The 18015-nt window shown below is 38.2% G+C and overlaps 1 long non-coding RNA gene across 1 annotated transcript in view; it reads right to left on the reverse strand.

The window, feature by feature from the left end:
• Positions 1-18015, reverse strand: part of LOC117036618 (uncharacterized) — a 53975-nt gene that overhangs the window by 26153 nt on the left and 9807 nt on the right. The window contains exon 2 of the long non-coding RNA XR_004425418.1: positions 13732-13786. This is a non-coding gene — a long non-coding RNA (uncharacterized LOC117036618). The remainder of the gene's footprint in view (positions 1-13731; positions 13787-18015) is intronic.

Raw genomic sequence — 18015 nt, forward strand, 5'->3', positions numbered from 1 at the left:
GCTCACTTGCTTAATATCTGAATTGTTATTCACCTTCCCCCAAAGTTTTAATTAAATAGTGACTTCTTAAAGATTTCAAGGTCGTGAATCCCGAAAGGTGCAAAATTGAGTGTTCTGTAAGATAATGACTTACTAGGTTGGTACAAAAGTAATTGCAGTTTAAAAGGTTAAAAATTGCAGTTTAAAAGGTTAAAAAACCTCAATTATTTTTGCACCAACCTAATATTTGGGGACATATTATTAGATTGGTGCAAAAGTAATTGTGGTTTTTGCATTTATTTTTAACCTTTTAAACCACCATTACTTTTGCACCAACCTAATATCTCTCAGCAGAACTGCTCAAATCAGATGTTGGCTGCAGTCACCTCTTTGACAAATATAAATGCGGTAAAATTGATTCATTTCAAAAAGCTACAGGGAATGTGGGAGGTACTGTGCCTATGGGTAGAAAAGAAAAATAGGAGAAATCCAGGAGAGCTGCAAACGCTTTTTACGTACAGGGTGGAGATTTTCTAAGATAACAGTGTAGACAAGTCTTGGTTTCTTTGTGGAGTTGCAATCATCCAGGAGTTGCATCCACCGAAATAAATCATTGTATCAATAATATGAAATGAAATGCCAAGCAGGAAAAACTCACCACGCAGAATTCTCGGGTGTCTTAGGTAGAGGAAATAGAGAGGAGGTTTATCCCTTACAATTAGCGGGTGCAAGCTGAGTCTTGAATAGTTGGGGGGAGAAAGAAAGCATAATCCTAGGTGTAAGTCTCCTCCTGTTCAGAGGATAAATAGAAGAGTAAAGAATGTGACCTGGGACCAAAAGAGAAGCAAATTTAGACAAATGAGTAAAAAGTAAATCAAAGATATGAGTGACTACAGTGTGATTATCTGTTTCTGTAATCTTGGTTTAGAACTATTAAATGCAGCTTCTGTCACCCTACTTTAGAGTTTATTACGTTAAGCTTCTATTTGCGTCAACTCTTGCGCCAGTACAGGAGGCCCCCATAACGTGGACCTTACTGGAATCCCTTAACCTGTTAACTTACAGGGGTTGTGGACCCCAATAACCACAACATCCTAACAGGCCCTCCTTTCCTCACCAGGGATCTAGTAACTTGCCTATAAAAGTGACCTGGTTGTAATGGTAGACCGCGTCATCTTTCTGGTACTCTTGCTGTACAGGCAAACAGTGCGAAGGAAGTGATGACTTTTTGCTTATTCATTATAATTCATTCAACAAATTTATGCTGAAGTCTGATCATATCTAAATACTATTCTAGTGCAGTGGATACTGAGGAGAGCAAAACAAACAGATTCTAGTTCTCATAATGCCCACACATTAGCAGGAAAGAGAAACAATAAACAAGCAAACAAATCTAACAAGGGTTATTTTCATAATGCTGAAGAGCAGCCTTGGAAAATTTCACCTTACAGTTCATTTGAGAAGGACACAGTCAACTATACTGATCACACTATACCCTTTGGGTGGCAATATCTTGAGTGGGTAAGTATTTGTATGAATGCATTTGGTTATTGTAATAGAATCATAACTTTGCTATGAATTTCAACATCATCATACCATCTCATACCAAACTTGCTCCAGTTTTTTTGATTAGCAACACAGGAGGCATTGGAAGAGATACTGTGCAGGACACCAGGTGAGTCGGATGTATCTCTGTCCACCACACACTCAGGATCCAACAGTGAAAACAGACAAGTTTATAAGGAATGATAGAAGAAAAAATGTGAGTCCTAAAAGAGAGGTGAAGTGCAGCTGTTATGAAAGCACTGAGGCCCAGAATAGTGAAATGACCTGTCCAAAGTCACACAACTTCTCTGAGAGAGCTAGAAACACAGCAACCACTTTTCCCATTGAGCTCCAGAAAAGTGAAACTGACACAAAATCAGCATCTTTCAACAGCCTCAAATTAGGATCATTCCCTCTTACAGGGTTTCCTCGCTATCAGGGTTTAATGGACTCAGTGGCTAGAAAGCAAATTGGAAGTTGATAGGACTAGATTCTTTTGGGAAATTTGGTAAATCCTTCACTTCTGTTTTTATTTCTCCATCTGCAAACTAAGACGACAAGATTGAAGCCAATCCTCCATCCTGTGGAGAGGAAACGGGAAGAAAACTAACAGTGACTGACCCCTTATTGAGGCCATGCATCGGACCTCATAGTACTGGTGCCATTTAATCTTCACAACATGTCAGTTTGGTAGAAATTGCCCCATTTTATAGGTAAGTATATGTTAAAAGAGGTTAAGAACCTTGCGCAAGGTCACACAGCTGTGCAAGAGCCAGGATTCTAAGACAATCTGTCTGCTCCTTACCTCTGCACTGTGAAGTAAACATCCAACCAATGGAATAAATTGAGCTCCTCATTAAAAAGATTCTGTGTGGGTCTAAGACATGAGAAACAAATATCTGTCATGGGAAAAAACCTACTGCAATTGTGAATAAAAAGTCCTCACTGGAATTTTAATTTTAGGACTTAATCACCAAGGTAATATATGTTTTATAAATAATACAATTTAAAATAATTTTTCTTCTAGAAAATTGTATTTTTAAGAAGTTTCTTATAATTATATCCAGGAAAAGAACACAGACAGAATCATATAACCTCTGATATGAAGGAAAAACATAAAGAGAAAATTGTTCTGCCTGGAGGAGAAGCCAGTGTGTTAAATATTCACACACACCAAAGACACTCCATGGGCCAGCTTCTCTCCCTCCCTCTCCACCTCCTCCCACTCTCCTGCTTTCCTGTGTCAGCACTACCTCACCTACCTCTTCTCACTTCCGTTTACAACCTAGCTATCCTTCCCTTATTTTCTCCTGCAGTCCTTTAGCCTCTATAGTATCAGAGGGTAAAGAACACTTGATGGTGGATGTGACCTGAATAAACACAACCAATGACAACCTGTGTCATTATAACAAACTATTCCAACCCTCTAAGACTCAGTTTCCCCCGTTGTAAAAGGAGAACACAGTATCTACCTCTTTGTTTTGACATGACGATGGACGCGATGATGCGGGAAGGGGGACACTTCTGTGATGTTTGCAGCTCAGGAAAGGTTTTCCCCTTTCAAAACCAAAATTTCCAGGTAGGAACCAAGAACACTAGGAATGTCATTCCCACTTCCTGTTGCCCATCCTGCTCATCCTCAGACATCTGTAGTGGGGAAAGAAGTGGCAAGGTTTTGTACGAGGAACACTTGTCTGCGGCTCTTAAAATTGGCAAAGGCATGCCTGGAAGTTGTCTACCCGAGAAAATACTACTTTGTTTAACGTGGTTAGTGAGCTTTGGGCACGAAAGCCACCTTAGTCCTTGCTCCAGCTGTTGGTAGCCATATGACCTTGGACAAGCGGCTTACTCTGTTTGGATGTCAATCTGTAACTTGGAAATAAAACCCCTAGTGGCTTAGCCTCCCTCACAGGGAAAGTGCGATCTCTGGTGGCAACAGGAATGTGAAGGTACCGCCTGTGCACTAGTCATGAGTTTAAAATGATTGGAACTGCCTGGGGGAAAAAAAGTCAGGAGTGTGGAAGGTAGATCTGTTCCCGTTCCTGGAAAGCAAATTACTTAGACCCCGGAAGGCAAAAAGTAAGTCAGAATTCAATTTCTTAATAAACCAGATGACTTCCAACCCTTTTCTCACATCTATGTCAGTACTGCTTTTCCAAAGACAGTCTGAAACTCACTTCATAATTCATATCCTCAACTATTCTTTTATGTGATGCTGATCAATGCAGCTAACATAATTTTGAAATCCACACAAAAAATAAAACTTACCACTCCAATTACATCTGACTACATACAAAAACCTTAAAGTCAGGCAGTCTAATCCATCTGTTTATTCCCGGTATTTAACACAGTCAGCACAAAAATAGAAGCTCAATAAATAATTGCTGCATGAGTGACTAAATGACAATCTGTGTGTGTGTGTATGCATGTGCGTGTGTGTGCATGTGCGTGTGTGTGCATGTGCGTGCACATAGCGGATGAGTGTGATATGCTACCAAATGTATATTCTGAGCAATTTTTCAGAATAACTTAACATTTGAGGTCTACTCAAGACTGAACCCTCACTTATAGCACTTGCACAAGCACATATTACAAATTTTAAAAAAATGTTTTAACAGAATCAAGAATATTCATTAGGGACATTTGATATACTTAAAGAGAAAAAAATTAAATACACTGCTTACTCCAGAGTGCTTCAGCTTTTCATGCCTTAATTTCACTCCCTACAAAGTATCTCCTTACTCTATATCAAATCTACAGATCTTGCCAGAGGAGCTTATACCAATATAGCCACTGCCTGTGGAGTATTATAACAATACCAACTACTAGCAAGTCAGCTCAGAACTCAAGTCCCTAGCAAGTATAAGGACCTCACGCTATAGATTTTAATACTTCTTATGAAGATGAAATAAATAATGGCAATGCCAGGCCAGCAATTCACAGGGTACGCAAGTTTTATAACGCTCAAACTGTACCTATGTGGAGTACAAAAACCCTTTGTCTATGCAGTGGAGACTGCTAGCTAAACAGATCTGGACACCTTTGCTTTCGAAAACCTCCCCAATAAGTTTTTTTCCAGAATGGTGCCCGTACAAGCACACTGGCTACCACATCACCAGATTTTTTTTTTAATTTATTGGGGTGACAATTGTTAGTAACATTACATAGCAAATCACCAGATTTAAAGGAGGTGTCCAGCTTCATCCAGAGCTTTGCATTGATGAGACCTACACTGCAGAGTGGCAGTGGGAGCCATTCAATGACATTCAACGAGTCAACTCATTTGCTACGTGTCGATGTCCACATCAGGAAAACTTTCTACCCACCACAGATGGAACCGTTAGATAGAAAAACCAACCCCACTTCCCTTAATTTTTAACTTCACTTTGTTACATTTATTTATTTATTTAGAATCTTTCCTTTTTTAATATAGTTTTAAAATTTTCAATTACAGTTCAGACATACAATACTGTATTAGTCTCAAGCATACACACAGTGATTAGACATTTACTTGACTCACGCAGTGATCACCCTGATAAATCCAGTAACCATACGGCAGTATACACAGCTACTGCAATAATGCTGACTATACTCCACATGCTATACTCTACATCCCCATTGCTATTTTGTAACTACAATTTGTACCTCGTAACCCTCTCCCCGCTTCAAGCATCCTCTTAAGCACTCTTCCCCAATCTGGCACCCATCAAAATGCTCTCTGTATCTAACAGCTTGTTTCTGTGTTGTTTCATTTCATTACACATATGTGAAATCATACAGCATTTATCTTTCTCCATCTGACTTACTCCACTCAGCACAATACCTTCTATCTCCATCCATGCTGCTGCAGATGAAAAGATCTCATTTTTTTATGGCAGAGTAACATTCCATTGTATATATGTACTACTTCTTTTTTATCCATTCATCCATTGATATCGATTGTCTCCACATCTTGGCTATTGTAAATAACACTGCAGTGAACATATGGTTACACATGTCCCTTCTAAGTAGCATTTTTGGTTTCTTCAGATAAATACCCAGAAGTGGGATTACAGGGTTCTTCTTTATCTCTTGTTACAGCCTTTGTTTTAAAGCCTATTTCATATGGTGTAAGTATCACTAACCCAGATTTTATTTTCATTTTCATTTTATTTTATTTTTTAATTAAACATTTACATTTTCACGGAATATCTTTTTCCAGTCTGATTTTCGATATAAACAGAGTCTCTTGTAGGCAGCATATGTAAGGGTCTTTGTTTTCTTATCCACTCAGCCACGCTATATCTTTTGATTGGAGCTTTTAAAGTAATTGTTAATAAATATGTAGTTATCGCCATTTTATTATTCATATATATATATATATATTGGCCTTAAAGACGTCCCTTTAAGATTCCTTGTAATACTGATTTGGTGGTGATGAACTCCTTTAGCTTTTTCTTGTCTGGGAAGCTCTCTATCTGTCCTTCAATTCTAAATGATAGCTTTGTGGGGTAGAGTAATCTTAGTTGTAGGTCATTGCTTTTCATCACTTTGAATATTTCCTGCCAATCCCTGCTGGACTGCAAAGTTTCTGTTGAGAAATCATCTGATAGTCTTATGGGAGCTCCCTTATAGGTAACTAACTGCTTTTCTCTTGCTGCTTTCAAATTTCTTTCTTTGTCTTTAACTTTTGGCATGTTAATTATAGTGTGTCTTGGTGTAGGCTTCTTTGGGTTCCTCTTGTCTGGGACTCTGTGTTTCCTGGGCGTATATTTCTATTTTCTTCGGTAGGTTAGGGATGTTTTCTATCATTGTTTCTTCAAATAGATTTCCAATTCCTTAATCTTTCTCTTCTCCTTCTAGTACCCATATGATGGAAATGTTGGTATACTTGATGTTGTCCCAGAGGCCTCTTAAACTATCCTCATATTTCTGATTTTGTTTTTCTTTTTGCTGTTTTGATTGGGTGTTTTCTGCTACCTTATCTTCCAAATTGCTGATTTGAACCTCTGCTTTATCTAATCTACTGTTGATTCCTTCTAATGTATTCTTTATTTCAGTTATTGTATTCTTAACTTCTGACTGATTTATTTTTTGTGTTTTCTGTCTTCATTTTTAAGTTTCCTATCTCTTTCTTGAAGCTCTCACTAAGATTGTTGAGCATTCTTATAAACAGTGTTTTGAATTCTGCATATGGTAGATTGCTTGTCTCTGTTTTGGTTAGTTCTTTTTCTGAAGATTTGCTCTGTTTTTTATTTGGGACATACTTCTTTGTCTCCCCATTTTGGTTGCATCCCTGTGTTTGTTTCTATGTATTAGGTAGAGCTGCTATGTCTCCTAGTCTTAGTAGAGTGGCCTTATGTAGTAGGTGTCTTGTGGGGCCAAGTGGCACAGTCTTACTGGTTACCTGAGCTGGTTGCTCCAGGTGTGTCCTTTGTGTGGGTTGTGTGTACCCTCCTGTTGTAGTTGAGCCTTGGTTGCTGTTTGCATGTTAATAGAAGGAATTAATCCTTGAGCTGATTTGTTGTAAGGACTGGCCATGACTACAGTGGAGGAGCTATTGTGCAAGGGCTGACCGTACAGAGCAGGATTTGCTTTTGTAGGGCTCAAGTGCCTGCCCAGGCTGCCCTTTGAGTGTTCATTTGTGGAGGTAGTTGGGTGGTGCTCTGGTGTAGTCTGAAGCTGGCCACCAGGTGTGCTGGTTCTGGGGCCTCTTGGTATAAGCTACAGTGATCTGCAGATAGTTGCCACTTGTGCTGGGCTTGGAGGTGCCCGAGAGAGACTGCGCTGTGAACTGTGGCTGGCTGCTGCTAATGCCAGGCTTGGGGCTGCTTAGCAAGAGGTTCAAGGCATGCGTGAACCATACGATGCTTGTTTGGGTCTTGTGAAACCTTGAGAAATTTTAGGAATGTCCACAGCATGAGCCAAGACAAGTCATTTGTATGGAAAAGCTACTGGAAGTGGCTTGGGTGGGCCCACAATTTGGTTGGGGCCAGGTGTCAGGGAATCACCAAGTAGGGTTGAATGGTGTTCACCAGGTTGATGGAGACTCAGATTTAGCAGCCACCTGTGAAAGCATGCTGGGTGGGGGGGAGGGTTCAATAAAGGAACAATGGCTTCTGCCAGTACTTCTGTCTGGGAGAAAGCTGCCCCTCCATCCCTCACCCTAAGCCAGACAATTCAGTTCCTTCCCATATGTCCCTGGTGCCTTTTCAGCTGCTGCCCCAGCCCTGGAGCTCAGAGAGGGTGAGTCCATCAGTGAGTTTGTCCATGCACAAGCCCTTTAAAAGGAATGCCAGAAAATCCATCCAGTCTCCATCTCATTCAACCACAATCTCCACTGGTTTTCACAGCCAGAAGTTGTGGGGACTTCTTTCCCTTGCAGTCTAACCATGGATTGAGGAGCCTGGTTGGGGCTGGGACCCGTTGCTCCTCAGAGGGGACCTCCGCAGGTGAGATATCCATCCCAATTTTTAACCGCTACATATGGGTGTGGGACCATCCCATTTTGCATCTCCATCCCTCCCACTAGTCTCAACATAGCTTCTTCTACATATCCTTAGTTATAGGAATTCTATTCAGCTATACTTTAGGCAATTCTCAATGATGGTTATTCTATAGTTTAATTGTAGTCTTGATGTGGTCATGAGAGGAGGCAAGCACAGCATTTACCTACTCCACCATTTTGACTGATCCCTTTTACTTTTATTTTTAACTTTTCAGTGCATCAATAACATTGTGTGTTGGTGTACTCAATTCAATCTCCCAGTTTCTGTTTTCTTCTCTGCTATTCCTCTACTGAAAATAAGTAAATTAAATCCTTCATTATGTTGCAAAGGGAAGATACCAATTCCGAGCTCTCACTTATGAAATATAACATTTGAGTAAGGAGTATTTCTTTTAAGGAAATCGGCAGAGAAGAATCAAGAGAACATATATCTTACAGTCCCCTGAGTAGGGTAGCCATCTAGTTATGTAAATGTAACAATGTCCCAAACCCTTCCATGTAACACTGAGGCCTGCAAATGAAATGTAGCTTCTTTATTTGTATTTATAATTGACTTGATCTTCCTAAACTCATTGCTAGATGTTAATGATAGAGGTGTAAAAATAGGATTATGGAGAGGGTTCTTTATCCCAACAGAAACAATTAGAAAAACTTTATGTAAATTTGTGATCAACTTTTCCCTTGTCAGAACTATTTCCAGTAATTATTTTCCTATTAAGACACTAAGATTCTACCTCTGCAAATCCAACCTCCTTTTTCTTACCCTCTTAAAGCCTTCACTTATTCTAGTTCATGAAGATTACTTCTTACAGGTGGATATAAACCATAGAAGTATTATATTTATAATAAATGCAATGGTTTCTCTTCACCATCCTGTAGAAAAGTCACTGCTATAATCAAACAAACAAATAAACAAAATAAGCTATTCATCTTCATCTAGATTTGTGGTAGGCAAATAAAATATACATAAGCATCTTAAGATAAACTTAATTTGCTACAAGAATAATCTCATCTTTTCAAATGACTAAGGATTTAGAAACATGATTTTCTGGGGACAATAAATCAAGAAAACATAACACTTATCAATATATGCACCCAATCAGGCAGAACCAAACTATACAAAGCAACTACTAACAGAAATAAAGGGAGAAACTAACAAAAACACAATTACAGTAGGGGACCTAAATACCCCCATTGACAGCAATGGATAAATCATCCAAAGAGAAAATCAATAAGGAAATATCAGCCTTAAATGACACATTAGGCCAAATGGCCATAATCTATATTTACAGAGCCTTTCATTCCACAACACCAGATTATATACATTCTTCTGTAGTTCACATGGAACATTCTCAAAGATAGACCATATGTTGGGGCACAAAACTAGCCTCAAGAAATTTAAGAAGACTGAAATCATACCAAGCATGTTCTCCAACTACAAGGCTTTGAAATTGGAAATCAATTGCAAAAAGAAAGTGGGAAAAACCACAAATGTGTGGAGATTAAACAACATGCTACCAAAGAACAAGTGGGCCAAAGAAGAAATAAAAAGAGAGATCAAAAGATACATAGAGACAAATGAGAATGACAATACAACTTATCAAAACTTTTGGAATTCAGCAAAAGTGGTAAAAAGTGGGAAGTTTATATCATTACAAGCCTATCTCAAGAAGGAAGAAAAATCCCAAATAAACAACATAATATTACATCTTAAAGAACTAGGAAAAAAAAGAACAAATGAAGCTCAAAGTCAACAGAAGAAGAAAATAATAAAAATTAGAGCAGAATTAAATGAAATAGAGAACAAAAAGACAATAGAAAAAATTAATGCAGAAAAGGGCTGGTTCTTTGAAAAGATTAATAAAATTGACAAACCCATGGCGTGACTCACTAAGGAAAAAAGAGAAAAGACTCAAATAAACAAAATCCAAAATGAAAGAGAAGTTACAATGGACACCACAGAAATACAAAGGATCATCCAAGAATACTATGAAGGACTATATACCACCACATTCAATAACCTAGAAGAAGTGGATAAGTTCTTAGAAATATATAAACTTCCTAGACTGAATCACGAAAAACTGGAAAATCTATATAGGCTGATCAACAGTAGGGAAATTAAAACAATCATGTAAAACCTCCCCAAAAGTAAAAGTCCAGAACCTGATGGCTTCACTAGTGAATTCTACCAAACATTCAAAGATGATTTAATACCTACCCTTCTCAAACTCTTCCAAAAAACTGAAGAAGAGGCAATACTTCCTAACTCATTTTATAAGGCCAACATTACCCTAATACCAAAACCTGGCAAGGATAACACAAAAAAGAAAACTACAGACCAATATCTCTGATGAATACAGATGCAAAAATACTAACCAAAGTACTAGGAAATCGAATACAACAATACTTTAAAAACACTGTATATGATGATCAAGTGAGGTTCATTCCAGGGGCGTAAGTGTCGAGTCCCACGCGACGAGAGTTATGGGGAGCAAGGAGGGCAGCACAGGGCTAAGAAAAGACAGTAGTCAATAATAGATTATAACCAGGATCAAAGGACCCCCAGTCTCAAGGACTGGACGCCCCGAATCGGGCCTATGCATTAGCTTTTATTAGTTAGGTGGGGAAGTAAAGGAGATAAAGCTTGTCAATCTCACGATCTGTGAATCCCACACATCATAATACAAAATTGATTCAAGCCAAAAACCCTTGCCAGCTCAGGATGTTTGTACTTCCCCAAGGGACAAAACCTATATGCATATGAATAGATGGAGAGCACATCACTGAATCACTTCCGTTGCAGGTTTTGGGAAGAAATACAGCCACAGAGGCAGAAGCTTTCCTTAGCCAGGGGAAAGTGGGGGGCTGTGCCCACCTCTCTGAACCCCGTGGGTTCTCCTGTTGGTCCCCACTCAACTGCGCCTGACTTGAGTTGTCCCCCTGCCGTGGGGAATCTTACTCGTCATTGGCTGACAAGCCATCTTTTTGGGGCCAAACAGGGAGACATGAGGTGCAAACACAAAGGTAAAGCAAAGTCCCTGAAAGGATCCGTCTCACAGACTCTCCCTTCTTTAGGGGCAGGTACAAGGAGACAGACGGGTAGGCTGCTGCATGGCAACAATAAGTATGGTTCAACATATGCAAATCGATCAATGTGATACACCACATAAACAAAATAAAGGATAAAAATTATATGATCATATTAATAGATGCAGAAAAAGCATTTGACAAAATACAACATCCGTTTATGATTCAAACAGTAAATAAAATGGGTATAGCGGAAAGTACCCCAACACGATAAAGGCTATATAAGAGAAACCCTTAGCTAATGTCATACCTAATAGTGATAAACCGAAAGCTTTTCATCTATGATCAGAAACAAGACAGGGATGCCCCCTGTCACCACTGTTATTCAACATAGTATTGGAAGTCCTAGCCAGAGCAATCAGACAAAAGAAAGAAATAAAAAGCATCCAAATTGAGAATGAAGACATCAAATTGCCACTTTTTGCAGATGACGATTCTTTATATAGAAAATCCTAAAGACTCCACCCAAAAAACCTATTAGAAACAGCAGAAAAATACAGTAAAGTTGCAGGATACAAAACCAATGTACAAAAACCCACTGTGTTCCTACATACTAATAATGAAATTTCAGAAAAAGAAATGAAAAAAAAATTCCTTTTGCAATTACAGCAAAAACAATAAAATACCTAAAAATAAACTTAACAAAGGATGTGAAGACCTATACACTGAAAACTACAAGACATTATTCATAGAAATTGAAGAAGACAGAAGAAATGGAAAGCTATTCTGTGTGCATGGATTGGAAGAACCAAAATAGTTAAATGGCCATATTGTCCAATGAAATATACAGATTTAATAAAATCCCCATTAATATCCCGATGGCTTTAAAAAAAAATCATCAGATTTGTATGGAACCACGAATACCCAAAGAAAAAAGCTAGAGGTATCACACTGTGAGACTTCAAATTATACTACTAAGTGACAATAATCAAAACAGCAAAATAGCATGGTATTGGCAGGAAAACAGACACACAGACCAATGTAACAGAATTGAGAACCCAGAAATAAACCCACATATATATGGGCAAATAGTTTTCAACATAGGAGCCAAAAATATACCATGGAGAAAAGAAAGCCTCTTCAATAATAGTGCTGGGAAAATTGGAAAGTCACGTGCAAAAGAATGAAAATAGTCTGCTTTTTGTCACCATACACAAAAATTAACTCAAAATGGATCAAAGACCTAAATATAAGACCTGAAACAATAAAATGCCTAGAAGAAAACAAAGGTGCTAAATTTAAGGACCTTGGTCTTAGAATTCAATAAATTTGACCTCAAAGGTAAGAGAAGTAAAAGCAAAAAATAAATGAATGGTACCATCAAATTAAAAAGCTTCTGCACAGCAAAAAAACCCATAACAAAAACAAAGAGGCAATCAACCAAATGGGAGAAGGTATTTGCAAACAAAACCTCCACTAAGGGGCTAATATCCAAAAAATGTAAAGAACTCATACAACTTAACAACAACAAAAAATAATCCAATTCAATACTGGGCAGAGGACCTGAACAGACACTTCTCCCAAGAAGACATACAATGGAATACATATGAAAAGAAACTCAACTTCACTAGCTATTAGAGAAATGCAAATCAAAACGACATGAGATAATCACCTGTTAGAATGGCTATCATCAACACGACGTAATACCAAGTGTTGGAGAGATTGCGGGGGAAAAGGAATCCTCATACACTGCTAGAGAGAATATAAACTGGTACAGCCACCATGCAAAACAATATAGAGGTTCCTCAAAAAATTAAGAATAGAATTACCATAAGTCCCAGCATCCTTCTTCTGAGTATCTACCTGAAAAATTTGAAAACATTTATTCACAAAGGTAAGTGTACCCCTATGTTCATTATATTCAGTGGCCAAGCACAATACACAGTGGCCAAGATCTGGAAACAACCAAAGTGTCTTTCGATAGATGATTGGATAAAGAAGATGTGGTGCATATATACAATGGAATATTAGTCATAAGGAAAGATGAGATTATTGCCATTTGTAACAACATGGATGGATCTTGAGAATATCATGCTAAGCGAAATAAGTCAGTCAGAAAAAGTCAAAAGCCACATGATTTCATTCATATGTGGGATATAAAACTGAAAGCAACAAATGAACAAGACAAACAAATAAAAACTCATAGACACGGATGGTTACTCATAAACTCATAAACAGTATGGTGGTTACCAGAGGGGAAGCGAGGTAGAATAGTGCAAAGGGGGTCAAATATATGGTGACTGAAGATTTGACTTTGGGTGATAAACCCACAGTGCAATATACAGATGATGTATTACAGAATTGTACATTTAAAACCCATATATTTTTATTAACCAACGTCACCCCAATAAATTTAATTTAAAAAAGAAAGAGAGAAATCAATGCTTTTCTGCAGGCCGTCCGTTATAACAATTTCAAGATTAGTAATATCAGCCGTCTCCCATCTGCCAGTGTTCTCACACTGACCTATATACCCTCACCTGTAACCTCAGTCTCCACCCCAGAATTATCCTAAATCCTAGTCCCTCATAATCCTGCTGTCAGATAATCTGATTAGCTAATCCATACCATGTTAATATACTATTCCAACATCAACAACAACACCAAAAATAGTTGAGTGGTGACAGACTTACTTGGACTTGGACTTTGACCAAAATGGAGTGTCAGGGACTGGATTTCTTATTCTGCCTGAAACAAACAAAAAACAAACAAAAAACAGATAATATATATGAAGTAACAGTTTTCACGATAGTGGTCATCCCGCAACAAAGTAGATTAATCCCCGAAAGCTGGAAAATAGATGAAGTATATCCTATAGTAACCACAGCTTACCGCCTGCAGTAATTTTCTAGGCTATGGTCAGCAAGAGAGATTTGGAGGCAGAGGACCATGGCGTCCCTGCGTCGGAGAAAGGAAGCTGTGTGTCGGGGAGACCAAAGTAGCTAGGGCGTGAAGACAGAAAGCCAGAGAGTTTAAAACCACACAGAAACCAAACTGTGGAGATGTGCAGAGGGTGCCTCCTCAGGTCTTCAGCTGAGTACTAAGGAAACTGTCCAAGTTTGGGGAAAGAATCACCCAAAGGGATTGGAAGTGAAAGCACCTGGTTCTCGCAGAGACAGGAACAGTGCCTGATCCCTCCAGCCAGCTCCTTCAGGAAGATTGGAAAATCTTATAATGGACTGGGCATTTAGAAGGGTACTCTCAGAAGAGTTTTTGCCTCTAGAGGGGAAAATTAACCCCAGGCCAAACACTGTTCTCGTCTCACCTTAAAAACCTTAAAAGCAAGACCCGGTAAATTCAAACTGCAACTTATGTAACTTAACCAAGTACCAGACAAAACTCAAACATATTTACATGACTAGAAAAGTATCTAGCACCCGACAAGATAAAATCCAGTGTTTAGCATACTATCAAAACTACCAGATAGGCAAAAAATCAGGAAAATATGACATATACTGGGGGGAAAAGTTAATTAATCCACTTTTGCCACCAAGAGTATCCTTATCAAAGTCGCCAATGTCCTCCACATTGCCAAAACCAATGACTGATTCGCAGTCCACAGCATACCTGACAGATCAGTAGCATTGATATCGGACCATACTTCCTCCTGATACTTTCTTCACTTGGGCTCAAACATCACACTTCTCTCTCACTGACAGTTCATTCTTAGTCTCCTTTATCGACTTCTCTCTCTGAATCTGTTAACTGGAGCACTGCAAGTCTCAATCGTTGGACCTCTTTTCATTGTATGTATTCACTCCTTTGGTGATATCATTCTGTTTCCTGGATTTTACTACAATCTCTACATTATGTCTCCCACATGGACTCTTTCCCCTGAACTTTAGAATCCTACCTCCAACTTAATCATGAACTCTGATTACTTTGCCTAGTTAGTATTATCCCCTTGGATGTTTAATATTCATCTCAGGCCTTACATTGCCCACAAATGAACTGTTGATCTTCCTTCCCAAACCTGTTTCATCCATACATATTGCTATCTTAACTAATGATAATTCCATCTTTTTAGGTGCGCAGGCCCCAAATCTTGGCTTCATCTTTTACTCCTCTTTCTCTCACTCCATCTAACCAGTCTTATTGGCTCTACTTTCAGAATATATTCAAAATCCAACAACTTCTCACCTTTGTCCTATCAACCATAGCCTCTCTCTTAACCACTACAATAAATCAGTCATGATAGGTTGGCCTGTTTCCATTGTTGCCCAGCTCCTATCATCATAGATTCTCAAAGGATCACTTTGACTGCTAAGTCTAATCAAATCACTTAGAATCCTATCTGTCCTACAAGGCTCTATAAGATCTTACCTCTACCTCATTAACACTTTGACCTCAATTCCTAATATTTCTCCTTACTCATTCTGCTCAGGCCTCCTTGCTGTCTAGTATATTCCAGAAAATGAGCTAAAACAATGCCACAGATGATTCATAGCTCTTTTTGTCTATGGTTTCCTTGTGTCCTATCCACAAATAGCAGCTTTTCTTTGCTGTATACTAACAGAATGATTCTTCCTTAAAAATGTACCATGGATTGGTAGAGTTTTAGAGTTAAAAGAACATCAATCATTCATTCATTCTATAAGCATTCACTTGTCACTTTGGGCAAAATCCTTAGTGGGTGCAGATATATGAAATTAGGTCCTTTTCTCAAGTCAAATGGAAAGAAACAAACACATAAAATAATTTCAGCACAAAATAGCAGATATGGATAGATTTCAAGATGTTATAAGAGCACAGAGGAGTATTTTAATTTGGCTGAGGATCAGGTAGGATTTTCCAAAGGTATTTATGTCTGAGGAGTTTAAATCTCCTTTTCAGCATTGCAAGGGGAAGACCTTAGGCATTCAGCAGAAAATCTGTGACATCAATTTGCTTATTTGTAAATTTGGGACAATAATACCTACCTGACAAGTTTGTTTTGAGTGTCAACAGAAATGATACATGCTCATTCAAGTGTCACAGGAATGATATACTTCTCTGATCTCTTGCCTACCACCATCCACACAGAAGCAAATATTTTAGACAGTATAGTATCTGTTCATTCAGCTTCAAGCATTTGAAGAAATGAACGCATTAGCTCAGTACCTAAAATTCAATATCTTGAAAAACTTAAGTCCTTCTGATTTTTGTCCTCGGCTGATGCATCTTTTTGAAGAAATGAACCACATTTTGTTGAGGGCAATGCTATCATATTCATCTATACAAACCCAGTCAATATGCATTGATTTGTGTTCTAATATTTATGAAACAATGGCTCAGTTCAAAAGCAATCCTCTGTGTTTGGGTCTCTTTTATGCCACAAATGAACAGCTAATAGAGCTCTAGTTAATGATGACTACATCAGAGAGGACACTAATGCAGCAGCCTGATTGACTGACTACAAGGAGCCTTGGAAGAAACATAACTCATATTAAATTCTCTTAGCAATTAATTTCCCCCCTAACAGTTTTCTGGAACCCACTGTGTGTAAACTGACACGCTGGGTAACATTAGGAAATGCAAAAGAATTCATTGATAAGATTTCTGCACTTGACTTTATAATCAAACACAGGACTTACGTCTGGTTTCCCCTTATAAAATGCCAACTATCTTATGCTTCTTTTTAAAATAATTAGTAAAGAAAAATCTTGTAGGAAAAAAGAACAAACACAATGAATTGGGTGCTGTGGTGGTTTAAAAACTGATCAGAAATCTCTGATATTGCTCCCATCAAGGGGTGAGATCTATATCACCTTTCCCTTGAAAATGGACAAGATTGGCACTGCTTTGATAAATGGATTAGAACAGAAATGACATTCTATGATTTCTGTGGCTAAGTCACCAAAAGCCATGCAGTGCTACCTAGCTCTCTTAGAATTCTCTCTCCTGATGCTCCCTCGTAGAATGTGTCCCTTCAGAACCCAGCCAGCTCACTATGAGAAGCACAACCCACACGGAGAGACCACATGTATGTGCTCCTGTCAACACCTCCAGCTGAGCCCAGCCTGTGAATCAGCCTGATCCATGTATCAGACATATAAATAAAGAAGTTACCAAACAATTCCAACCCCCACTTATCTGAGCCACTGCTCAGCCATTTGAGTCTTCCAAACGAAGCCCCAGAATTTGAGAGACAAACCATCCCCATGTACCCTGTCTAAATTCCTAAACCATTATTGTTATGTTACCCTACTACATTTTGGGATGCTTTGTTTTGCGGAAATAAATACTAGAAATGGTGGTACATAAATGCCATAAATGGTAACAATTAAAATGTATTTCAGATAACAGAAAGAGAGAAATAAGTATTTTCATGCTAAAAGGTATAGAGCTCATCTGAACAAAAGGAAGGTTTCTGGAATAGAAACCTTCACCCAGAAAAGTTTTCAGTGAGATGCTGGGACAACTCATTTTTCCCCCACATACCTTAGGATGCTCCCAGATGTTTTAACTGCCTTTGCTAATTTACCAGTCAAGTCAGAAAGACAAAATTTTTTTTTTAAATCATCAGTTTTTGATTGTTTTGTCTTGGTCAGTCTTATTCCCTAGATATGAGAGAGATGAATTGGAAAGCAAAAATGCAGGTGAATAGCCTTTCCTCTGTTAACTATCATGTCAACCCTAGTGTTCCAAAATTACTCAGAAATAATATCATGGGCTTTTCTCAATGTTGTAGAGAAGATGAAAACTCTAAGTTTTATAATTCCACATCTTGACATGGTAAAGGACAAAGATCACAAAAATGTAAAGTAAATAATATTCATAACTGCCAAAAGCTTAGTCTTTTTTCATGTACAAAATATATTTTAATTATTAAGACTTCCCCTTAACCTGTTTAATTCAACATTTTTTTCTAAAAGATTTTTCATTAGTAATTAAATTTCAAAAAAGCAAAAGACATTTCCTTTTACACTGAAGGTTGT

This window comes from Rhinolophus ferrumequinum, chromosome 17 (assembly GCF_004115265.2).
Source record: "Rhinolophus ferrumequinum isolate MPI-CBG mRhiFer1 chromosome 17, mRhiFer1_v1.p, whole genome shotgun sequence".
Taxonomy (NCBI): Eukaryota; Metazoa; Chordata; class Mammalia; order Chiroptera; family Rhinolophidae; genus Rhinolophus; species Rhinolophus ferrumequinum.